The sequence below is a fragment of the Physeter macrocephalus genome, chromosome 11 (assembly GCF_002837175.3).
Source record: "Physeter macrocephalus isolate SW-GA chromosome 11, ASM283717v5, whole genome shotgun sequence".
In the NCBI taxonomy this organism is placed as follows: domain Eukaryota; kingdom Metazoa; phylum Chordata; class Mammalia; order Artiodactyla; family Physeteridae; genus Physeter; species Physeter macrocephalus.
The window spans coordinates 12,683,747-12,695,469 of record NC_041224.1 but is presented as its reverse complement, the minus strand read 5'-3'; the positions used below and the strand labels follow the sequence as shown (position 1 = coordinate 12,695,469).

Here is an 11,723-nt window from a genome sequence, read left to right as displayed (position 1 = left end):
CAAAGCGAATCAGCCATATGCATACACATGTCCCCATATCCCCTCCCTCTTGAACCTCCCTCCCATCCTCCCTATCCCACCCCTCTAGGTCATCGCAAAGCACCGAGCTGATCTCCCTGTGCTATGCGGCTGCTTCCCACCAGCTAACTATTTTACATTCGGTAGTGTATATATATTGATGCTACTCTCACTTCGCCCCAGCTTCGCCCTCCCACCCCATGTCATCAAGTCCATTCTCTATGTCTACCTCTTTATTCCTGCCCTGCAACTAGGTTCATCAGTACCTTTTCTTTTTTAATTCCATATATATGCATTAGCATACGGTATTTGTTTTTCTTTCTGACTTACTTCACTCTGTATGACAGACTCTAGGTCCAACCACCTCACTACAAATAACTCAATTTCATTTCTTTTTATGGCTGAGTAGTATTCCATTGTCTCTACATACCACATCTTCTTTATCCATTTGTCTGTCAATGGGCATTTAGGTTGCTTCCATGACCTGGCTATTGTAAATAGTGATACAATGAACATTGTGGTGTATGTCTCTTTTTGATTTATGGTTTTCTCAGGGTATATGCCCAGGAGTGGGATTGCTGGGTCACATGGTAGTTCTACTTTTAGTTTTTTAAGGAACCTCCATACTGTTTTCCATAGTGGTTGTATCAATTTACATTCCCACCAACAGTGCAGAAGGGTTCCCTTTTCATCACACCCTTTCCAGCATTTATTGTTTCTAGCTTTTTTGATGATGACCATTCTGACTGGCGTGAGGTAATACCTCATTGTAGTTTTGATTTGCATTTCTCTAATAATTAGCGATGTTGAGCATCTTTTCATGTGCTTCTTGGCCATCTGTATGTCTTCCTTGGTGAAATGTCTATTTAGGTCTTCTGCCCATTTTTTAACTGGACCGTTTGTTTTTTTGATAGTGAGCTCCATGAGCTTTTTATATATTTTGGAGATTAATCCTTTGTCCATTGTTTCATTTGCAAATATTTTCTCCCATTCTGAGGGTTGTCTTTTTGTCTTATTTATGGTTTCCTTTGCTATGCAAAAGCTTTTAAGTTTAATTAACTCCCATTTGTTTATTTTTGTCTTTATTTCTGTTACTCTAGGAGGTGGGTCAAAAAAGATCTTGCTGTGGTTTATGTCAAAGAGTGTTTTTCCTATGTTTTCCTCTAAAAGTTTTATAGTGTCTGGTCTTACATTTAAGTCTTTAATCCATTTGGAGTTTATTTTTGTGTATGGTGTTAGGTAGTGTTCTAATTTCATTCTTTTACATGTAGCTGTCCAGTTTTCCCAGCACCACTTATTGAAGAGGCTGTCTCTTCTCCATTGTATGTTCTTGCCTCCTCTATCATAAATTAGCTGTCCATATGTGCGTGGGTTTACCTCTGGGCATTCTATCCTGTACCACTGATCTATATTTCTGTTTTTGTGTCAGTACCGTACTGTCTAGATTACTGTAGCTTTGTGGTATTGTTTGAAGTCAGGGAGCCTAATTCCTCCAACTCCGTTTTTCTTTCTCAAAATTGCTTTGGCTATTCGGGATCTTTTGTGTTTCCATATGAATTGTAAGATTTTTTGTTCTAATTCTGTGAAGAATGCCACTGTTAGTTTGACAGGGATTGCATTGAATCTGTAGATTGCTTTGGGTAATATAGTCATTGTCACAATATTGATTCTTCCAATCCAATAACATGGTATATTTCTCCATCTGTTTATGTCATCTTTGATTTCTTTCATCAGTGTTGTATAGTTTTCTGAGTACAAGTCTTTTGCCTCCTTAGGCAGGTTTATTCCTAGGTATTTTATTCTTTTTGTTGCAATGGTAAATGGGAGTGCTTCCTAAATTTCTCTTTCTGGTTTTTCATTGTTGGTGTATAGGAAAGCAAGAGATTTCTGTGCATTAACCTTGTATCCTGCAACCTTACCAAATTCACTGATTAGTTCTAATAGCTTTCTGGTGGCATCTTTAGGATTTTCTATATATAGTAGCATGTCATTGGCAAATAGTGACAGTTTTATTTCTTCTTTTCCAATTTGTATTCTTTTAATTTCTTTTTCTTCTCTGATTGCTGTGGCTAGGACTTCCAAAACTATGGTGAGTAAGAGTGGTGAGAGTGGGCAAACTTGTCTTGTTCCTGATCCTAGTGGAAATGCTTTCAGTTTTTCACCATTGAGTATGATGCTTGTAGTGGCTTTGTCATACATAGCCTTTATTATGTTGAGGTAGGTTCCCTCTATGCCCATTTTCTGGAGAGTTTTTATCACAAATGGGTGTTGAATTCTGTCAAAAGCTTTTTCTGCATCTATTGAGATGATCATATGGTTTTTATTCCTTAATTTGTTAATGTGGTGTATCACACTGACGTATTTGCATATATTGAAGAATCCTTGCATCCCTGGGATAAATCCCACTGATCATGGTGTATGATCCTTTTAATGTGCCGTTGGATTCTGTTTGCTAGTATTTTGTTCAGGATTTTTGCATCTATGTTCATCAGTGATATTAGTCTTTAAGTTTCTTTTTTTGTGATATCTTTTTCTGGTTTTACTATCACAGTGATGGTGGCTTCGCAGAATGAATTTGGAAGTGTTTCTCCCACTGCAATTTTTTGGAAGAGTTTGAGAATGATCAGTGTTAGCTGTTCTGTACATGTTTGATAGAATTCACCTGTCAAGCCATCTGGTCCTGGACTTCTGTTTGTTGGAAGATTTTTAATTACGGTTTCAATTTCATTACTTGTGATAGGTCTGTTTATATTTTCTAATTCTTCCTGGTTCAGTCTTGAAAACTTATGCCTTTCCAAGAATTTGTCCATTTCTTCATGGTTGTCCATTTTATTGGCATATAGTTGTTTGTAGTAGTCTCTTATAATCCTTTGTATTTCTGCAGTGTCAGTTGTGATTTCTCGTTTTTCATTTCTAATTTTATTTATTTGCATCCTCTCCCTTTTTTTATTGATAAGTCTGGCTAAGGGTTTATCAATTTTGTTTATCTTCTCAAAGAACCAGCTTTTAGTTTTATTGATCTTTGCTACTGTTTTCTTCGTTTCTATTTATTTCTGCCCTGATCTTTATGATTTCTATCCTACTGGATAAAACTTTGGGTTTTCTTTGTTCTTCTTTCTCTAGTTGTTTAAAGTGTAGGGTTAGATTGTTTATTTGAATTCCATGTGCACTTGAGAAGAAAGTGTATTCTGCCACTTTTGGGTGGAATAGGCTATAAATATCAATTAGATCTATCTGATATATTGTATCATTTAAAGCTTGTGTTTCCTTATTTATTTTCTGTTTGGATGATCTGTCCATGGTGTAAGTGGGGTGTTAAAGTCCCCTGCTATTATCGTGTTACTGTCAATTTCTTCTTTCATGGTGGTTAGCATTTGCCTTATGTATTGAGGTGCTCCTATGTTGGGTGCATAAACATTTATAATTGTTATATCTTCTTCTTGGATTGATCCTTTGATCATTATGTAGTGCCCCTTCTTATCTCTTGTAACAGTCTTTATTTTAATTTGGGTTTGTTTTTGTGGGTCTTTTTCTTCTCCTGTGTTTCCCGCTTAGAGAAGTTTCTTTAGCATTTGTTGTAATACTGGTTTGGTAGTGCTGAATTCTCTTAGCTTTTGTTTGTCTGAAAAGCTTTTGAGTTCTCCATCAAATCTGAATGAGATCCTTGCTGGGTAGAATAACTTTGGTTGCAGGTTTTTCCTCTTTCATCACTTTAAGTATATCCTGCCACTCCCTTCTGGCCTGCAGTTTCCACTGAAAAATCAGCTGATAAACTTATGCGGATTCCTTTGTATGTTATTTTTTGTTTCTCCATTGCTGCTTTTATATTTTTTCTTTGAATTTAATTTTTGTTAGTTTGATTAATATGTGTCTTGGTGTGTTTCTCCTAGGGTTTATCCTGTATGGGACTCCCTGTGCTTCCTGGACTTGGGTGACTATTTCCTTCCCATGTTAGGGAAGTTTTCAACTATTATCTGTTCAAATATTTTCTCAGACCCTTTCTTTTTCTCTTCTTCTTCTGGGACCCCTATAATTCGAATGTTGGTGTGTTTAGGGTTGTCCCAGAGGTCTCTGAGATTGTCTTCAATTCTTTTCATTATTTTTTCTTTATTCTGCTCCTTGGCAGTTATTTCCACCATTTTGTCTTCCAGCTCACCTATTCGTTCTTCTGCCTCCGTTATTCTGTTATTGATTCCTTCTAGTGTATTTTTCATTTCAGTTATTGTGTTGTTCATCTCTGTTTGTGTGTTCTTTAGTTCCTCCAGATCTTTGTTAAACATTTCTTGTATTTTCTCAATCCACACTTCCATTCTATTTCCGAGATTCTGGATCATCTTCACTATCATTACTCTGAATTCTTTTTCAGGTAGATTGCCTATTTCCTCTTCATTTATTTGGTCTTGTAGGTTTTTACCTTGCTCCTTCATCTGTGACATATTTTTTTGCCATCTCTTTTTTTTTTTTTATGAGTGGGACTGAGTTCCTGTTTTACTGGTTGTTTAGCCTGAGGCTTCTAACACTGCAGTTTGTAGGCTATTGGGTAGAGCTTGGTCTTGGTGTTGAGATGAGGAACTCTGTGAGACCTCACTTCCATGAATATTCCCTGGGGTCTGAGGTTCTCTGTTAGTCCAGTGGTTCAGACTTGGAGCTCCCCCCACAGGAGCCTCCGCCTGACCCTGGGCTCACGAATCAAGATCCCGCAAGCCACGTGGGGTGGCAAACAAAAAAGAGAACAAAGCAAAAAATAAAATTAGACTAGGAAACTAACAGATATGTTAGAAAGAATGTAAAAATAAAAGTATAGATGAATCAACAAATGGAAGGTACATCAGTACCACAATAGTAAGAAAGAGAAGGAGGGAAGAGAAAGAAAGAAAAAGGGTTGGGGGGAAGGCCTTGGCTGTGGAGGGTAGGGGCTAAGCAAGGGTGAGGTTTGGGCAGTGGGTGGGGCCAATGCTCAGGACCCACAGGGCTGGAAGAGGTTCTGGGAGTCTGGGGGGTGAGGCTTAGGCTCAAGGTACAGAATGGGCCCAGGCATGCCCCCCATCCCTGGTCTCAGAGGGCAGGGGACCTCACCTGGGAGCCCAGCAGGCTTCCTGGGCTCGAGCGGGAGGGGCAAACGCCCTCTGCTCCTCTCCTGCTCCTTCCGCAGGGCCCCGTGCCTGCCTCTCCTGATCTCCCCAGCCTCTCTCCTATGCCCACAAGGACCCACGTGGCCTAGAGGGGGGTTTGGAGGGCGGGGGAACTGGCTTGGGAGCTCAGCTGGCTCCCTGGCCCACATGGGCCAGGGGATCGCCCCCCACTCCTCTCCCGCTCTTCCCGCAGTGTCCCTCCCACCTGCCTCTCCTGGTCTCCCCAGCCTCAGGGGCACCAATCTTGTCTGGCCTCCACTTCTCCTCCCCCCTCGGTCCCCCTACGTCCTACTGGTTCACTCTGGGGTTCCTCTCCTCTCCCTGGGGGTCAGAGTCCCCCACCAGCAGCCGGCAGATGCCTAGCTGTTGGGAGACGCTAACTCCGCGTCTTCCCACACCGCCATCTTGACTCCGCCCCTACTTTGCTTACCTTTAGCATTGTGCCCTTTTGTACTCTCATGACTCCCATGTCAGTACAGAGTCCTAATCAGTTACCATTAAGTTATTATAGATGGGTTTTTTTATATATAGATGGTTTTAATTCATTTTCTTCAAGAAGCAAATTAGAGAAAATTATTTCTATTTGTCTAAACTTCAATAAATGCAAATTGACATATTCAAGCCGAAGAAGAGTTTTTCCTCCATTTGCGTCTTCTGCTTTATAGATAAATGGGTTCTTGTTCATAATTAAGTTTTAATACACGAACAAAGTCTCTGCTTATATAAGCACAGAGATGATGGATGGATGGGTAGAGAGATAGATTAGAGACAAACATAAATACAGACAAGCATAAGAGAGTGAACATGTATTTGAATTTGTATTATACGTTCATATTATATAAAGGCAAAATTAGAATCAATTTTGGAAATTTTCTTACAGGTGATGAGATATGACTTAGACATGGAAAAGGATGGAAGGACAAAAGGTTTACCAGAGGGAGATTACCCACCAAAGACAGAGGCTTACAGGAAGGGTTGTGGAGGGAATCGTGATGAGCCTTGATGCATGAGTAAGTGATGACAAAGGGATACAGTGAGGGAAGTCAGGGCAAAACTGTGAGTTTCAGTCTTAATTATGTTGACTAAGATCATTAAAGATCAGTGCCAGTGAATCAGTAGGGATTCATTTATTGTAGGTATTATTTCATTCATTTTTCCAGCAGTTTCAGAAGAAATACTGTTTATATATAATGGCATATATTCAATTATGGATAAATATAATTTACTTGCAAACACAGAAATCCCTTATAGTTTAGTAGTAAATTATATTCATGGCCATTATATGTGAGGAGAGAGAAAGAGAGAAGATCCCCTAGATAATCACACTGTAGGGTTAGATTCATTCTGTCAAAAGGTATAGAAAGTAATATTACAGGATAAGCTATTTGAGAAATGAGCTTTATTTTTTGTATTGTTTGGTTTTGGTTTTGTACTGAAGTTTTCTCACAACAAAATAATGTATTTTCCCAGCACTCCACCATTTAAGAGGATAGTCCAAGGCCTTTGAACTCTAGAAATCAAAACTTATCTTGCCTGGGAGGAGTTAGATTTTATTTGTTAAATTGTGGGCTACCAAGGTAAGAGAGGTCACTTGTCCAAAAGAGGAGAGTGCTGAGGACTGGAAGAGAGGGAACTGGCCCAACCCAGTCTTGACTCCTCAGAAATGAACGAGGCGAACAGGGCGTGCAGGGACAGTTCTTTGTACAAGTGGTGGGGACATGCCCTCTGTCCCCAGGCAGCTCCTTGGAGACAGAATGACAGGCTGGACACTAAGCCTGCAGCTTTACAAGCTGTGATAAGGGTCCCTTCTGGCCAAGCCTGTGGTTGGGAGAAGACCTTAGCAAAGAGCTCCCTGCAGCTCTCCCAGTGCAGCCGGGAGATCAGGGACCAGGGCAGCAAAGGTACCCATGTAGCAGGCATTGCCATGGCAACAATTGTGTAGCTATAAGGATGCTTTGGTTGTAAGCAAAAAAAGCAACGGCGGTGATTAAACAGGGCGTCTCACAGAACCAAAGAGAAAACTGAAAACCGAGGTCTCCAAAACGACAGAAATCAGGGAAGTTCAGGGTATCAAGGTAACCAGCAATGTCCACTCTCCTCGGGGTTCCACTGCTGGGATGCTTTGGTTTCAGCTATTTTCTGTCCAGGTATCAAGTACTCAGCTTCAATTCAAACTTTCAAAATAACACTCAATTCAGAATTGAGGGTGACTGGCTTGGTGGGGTGGCTGCCCACCCCCTTGGCCAAGGAAGGGCAGGGCACTTCGCTCACAATCCCCCCAAGCAGTATGCATACAACTAAGGGGGAGTGATCTCCCAAATGAACACGAGAGGCTGTTTGCTAAAACAAAGGAACAAACTGGCAAAAACACAGGTGTCTGCTACAGAAAGGGGCCCCTGTGAGCTAAGGAAAAGGCCCTTCCAATTTTTCCCACAGTCACATAAGAGCCAGGATATTCTGTCACCCAGTGTCATACAGGGGTGCTTCCCAGTGACTGATATTCACTTGTGATCTATGATAATAATGGCATCTTGAGCCATTTTTATCTCAGTTTAGAAAAATAAAGCAATGAGACATTTCTTGTGCCCAAGCGTAGAGGGGGGAATTCATTCTAGTAGGTTCCAGCGTAGTTGTTGGTGATTTCCTACTTGTTTTTCCACTTCCACTTTGTACCCTTCATTGAAGCCCAGGAGGCTGACGTATGTAGGCTGTATGTGAGCTCCTGGCCCTGTGGTTTCTGGCTGGGCTGGCTCAGTGAGGGGAAGAGGTTGGAGGGCAGGAAGAATTTGCGGTTAGGGCGTTTTCCCCCAGCCCCTCCCTGCTGGGTGCCACGGAGCGGCTGCTTCTCTGAACCGAAGGTCGCAGCTCCAGCCAGGCAGCCTCTCCTTACGGTCCCTCTCCCCCGAGTTCGCAGCATTGCTCCCTCCTTTGCCCCTTCATCTCACCAAAAGATGCCTAACAGTTCCTTGTTGGTACCCCTATACCGCTCGCCTCCGCTTTATAAAAATCGCTTAAAGTAACTCACCAGTTAGAGGAGTCCATCTGTTTCCTGCCTGGACCCTGCCTGATACTCATAGTAAAAATGAATTCAAGTCGAGGAATCAAGGAAGCGATAGCCAGCTTGACTCAACGAATCACATCCTGTTTTCAAGCACAAGAGCCAGCCTCTCCTTTGCCCAAGATTAAAAATGATCTGAGCGGCTGCAGCAGCAAATTTACGTCTGTCAAAGAGCTTAGGAAAGATCAGAGAGCAGCTTTCAGTGCAGCTTGCTTTTCAGGAGAACGTGGAGCCAACCGTCACGGGAGCCCATGAAAACCCCCGCCCTTGACCTCCCACCAAAGCAATACAAGCGCAGTCAGCTCAACTGTCATTCTCACACTTGAAGAAGGGGCAAGATGGCGCCTGGGTTTGGGCACCATGGCAACGTCACACTCTTCCTCACCAGATCACACAGGTGCCACTGCCAGAGCCCATCCACACGCCACTGGCTGCTGTGGGTTGTGCCAGGGCAATCTCGGAAGGCTCGCACCCCGGCTGCCAGAGTGGAAGAGAGTGGCTAATAGACCACACACATCACACGTGGGTGTGCACTGGTGCCAGTTATAGCAGCGTGTGCTGTTGGTCCTATTTCAAAAGCACCCGACAGGCAGCTGCGCCAGGGGAGGGAGGAACGTACTGCCGATCAGAGGTAGACTAAGAGGCAGGATGCCACGCGGTGCTATCGTGACACAGAGCTGCAGCCTGTCCCAGGAAGAGAACTGAGAGAACAAAAGTGATAGCAAAGGGCGGAGGGGCTTAGAGGTTCTGAGAATCACCTTCCGCCTCAAACATGTTGGAAAGGCAGACTAACCAACCGTCTGGTAGCTTTTCCTATGGACTGGGAAATAGATGCTGTGAATTGTCAGAGCTTTTGAAACCGGTGCTAATGTTACCTTCATGAAGGAAAGGGCAGGAAAGAGTTAAATCTCAAAACCAAAGACGACTAGGGGTCAAGGAGTGAGACACAGGTAGAACTGAACAGTATGCCAAAAGAAGACACTATGGAGAAGTTCAGAGATGGAGAAGACCCTCCAAACTGGCCTGGAAGACTCTCTCTTCCTGACACAAGCCCAGCAGTAAAGAAACAGCCTTCCACCTCGTGTTCAATGCTACGAGCTGGCTCACTCAACACCCATTCCTGCTGTTCCGTGTGCCTTCTTGCATTACAGAGACTCAAATGTCAAAAACTATATTTCCCAGACTCTCCTGCGTCCAAGCAAAGGGGGCTTGGACTTCAAGATATCTTTTGGGGGAGCGGGGAGGGAGACACAATTCAACCACAGCAGTCTTCTTTTTCCTTTGGAAAGGAGGATCGAAGTTCACTCCAGATTCTTGCTGTGGTGATGGCTGTGTGGTTTGATGGTTGCTGAGTTAATTGAAAAATATTTCAACTTTCACTCAATAGAGGGTGTCTAGCCTTCTCAATTTATACTTTTGTTGCCTTTGAAACATCTCAGAGCTTCAATAATCACTATGGTATACAAGAGCTCTACAATGCAAACTAAAAATACACTACATAGAGAAAAGAAAGAAAAAGCAAATAAATCAAGGGGTATGCTATGTACACGGACTGTAGGATGTGATATTATAATTAAATGTTCTCCTAATATATCTATAAGTTTAATGCAATCCCAATCGAAATGCCAGATTTTTTTTTTTTAAGAAATTGACAAACTGATCCTAAAATTCATAAGAAAGGCCAGAAAGAACAAAGGCAGATAGCTGGCAAAACATTATCTCTGGGTGTGTCTGTAAGGGTGTTTGCAGAAGAGATGAGCATTTGAATTGGTGGACTGAGGAAAGACCACCCTCCCCAGCGAGCCTGGGTGGGCGTCATCCAATCTACTGAGTGTTCGAATAGAACAAAAAGGTGAAGGAAGGGCAAATTCATTGATTCTCTCTCTCTCTCTCTCTCCCTTTCTTTTCTTGAGCTGGGACACCTATCTTCTCCTGCCCTCGGACATCAGAGCTCCTGATTCTCAGGCTTTCAGACTCACACTGGATTATGCCACTGGCTTTCCAGCTTATAGATGGCAGATCACGGAAGCTCTCAGCCTCCATAATCACATGAGACAATTCCTATAATAAATCTCCTCCTATATATCTATATCTGTATATCCATACATCTCTCTCTCTACCTATCTATCTATGGGGCAGGAACAGGGGGGAGAGAGAGATACAGATACCCACTATTGGTTCTGTTAGGTGAGGTCCTTTAAGAGGACACATTCCCCAGGTTGTAGGACTGTAGATGGGGGCAAGTCCTGAAGGTGGGGTAGGTATCTATCAGTGTGGGTCCGTAAAAGGTTGCGAGTTAGTTCTAAGGCTTGGAAGGAAGAGCCCAGAGGAGGAGGTTTCATGGTAGAAAAGGGAATAAGAAGAGCTGGGCGTCCGTGTATGAGTTCAAAGGGGCTGAGGTATGAGGGGCCTTCAGAGCAGTCTGGAGTCGGAAGAGGGGATAGGGAAGGAGTTCTAGCCAGCTCTGAGAGTTCAAAGGCAAACGTGGCAAGTTTTCATTGTAAGAGAAGAGTGAGCCTTTTCTATTTTACCTGCAATTGCGGATGTCAGGCTGTATGTAGTTTGTATTTAACGTCCAAAGCTTGAGACACCTGTTGGGTAATTTGAGAGGTGAAAGCCGGGTGCTATTTCTGTCTCAAGACCCCCAGGGCTATCCCTCTTCATTCCTGGTGCACAGTAAGAAGGGCTTGTCTAAGTTTGGGAGGGCCAGGGCGGGGGCAGAGGTGAGGGCTGACTGGAGAGAGGAGTTCCATTCCAGGGGTTTGCCTTCGGGTCCTTAGAGGGCCACATACAGAGGTTTTGCTGTAAGGCCAAAGTGGGCACCCAGATGCGAAAATCACCAGTGAGGCCCAGCAGGGCCCTTAATTCCTTTCTGTTATGGGGTGGAAGGAGAAAGGCTAGAAGCTCTTTGTGCTGAGTAGTGACTGTTCGTGGTCCTGCGGACAAGAGAAATCCTAGACGTTTGGCTGTGACCTGATTAATTTGTGCCCTGGAAGGAGAGACTCAGTAGCCTCGGAGAGCCAAGGCGGTGAGGGGGGCTGTGGTTTGGGGAAGGGAGGCGCTGTGGTCTGGGCTGCCGGGAGGAGGTCATCAGCCTACTGAATAAGAGTGCTGCCCGGCAGTGACAGGGTGTATAAATCAGAGGCTAGGGCTTGACCCAAGAGGTGCGGGCTATCCCTAAATCGCTGGGGGAGGGAGGTTCTGGTGAGATGTTGAGAGCGGTGGGTGTCAGGGTCCATCCACGTAAGAGCAAATATGCCTTGAGAATCTCGGGAGAGAAGGATAGTGAGGAAAGCACCTTTTAGATAGAGGACTATAAAGACCTGAGTGTTAGGAGGAATTGAACTGAGGATGGTATAAGGATTGGGGATTACACGGTGGAGGGGGACCAGAGCCGCATTAACTATGCGCAGGTCCTGTACTAGACGCTGGGGGCCATCTGCCTTCTTAACAGGTAGAATAGCGGGGCTCCCCTGGTGGCGCAGTGGTTAAGAATCCGCCTGCCAATGCAGGGG

General features: G+C 43.6%; 1 long non-coding RNA gene across 2 annotated transcripts in view; it reads right to left on the bottom strand.

Annotated features, from left to right (window-relative positions):
- Positions 1-11,723, bottom strand: part of LOC129392508 (uncharacterized) — a 143,388-nt gene that overhangs the window by 21,856 nt on the left and 109,809 nt on the right. The window lies entirely within an intron of this gene.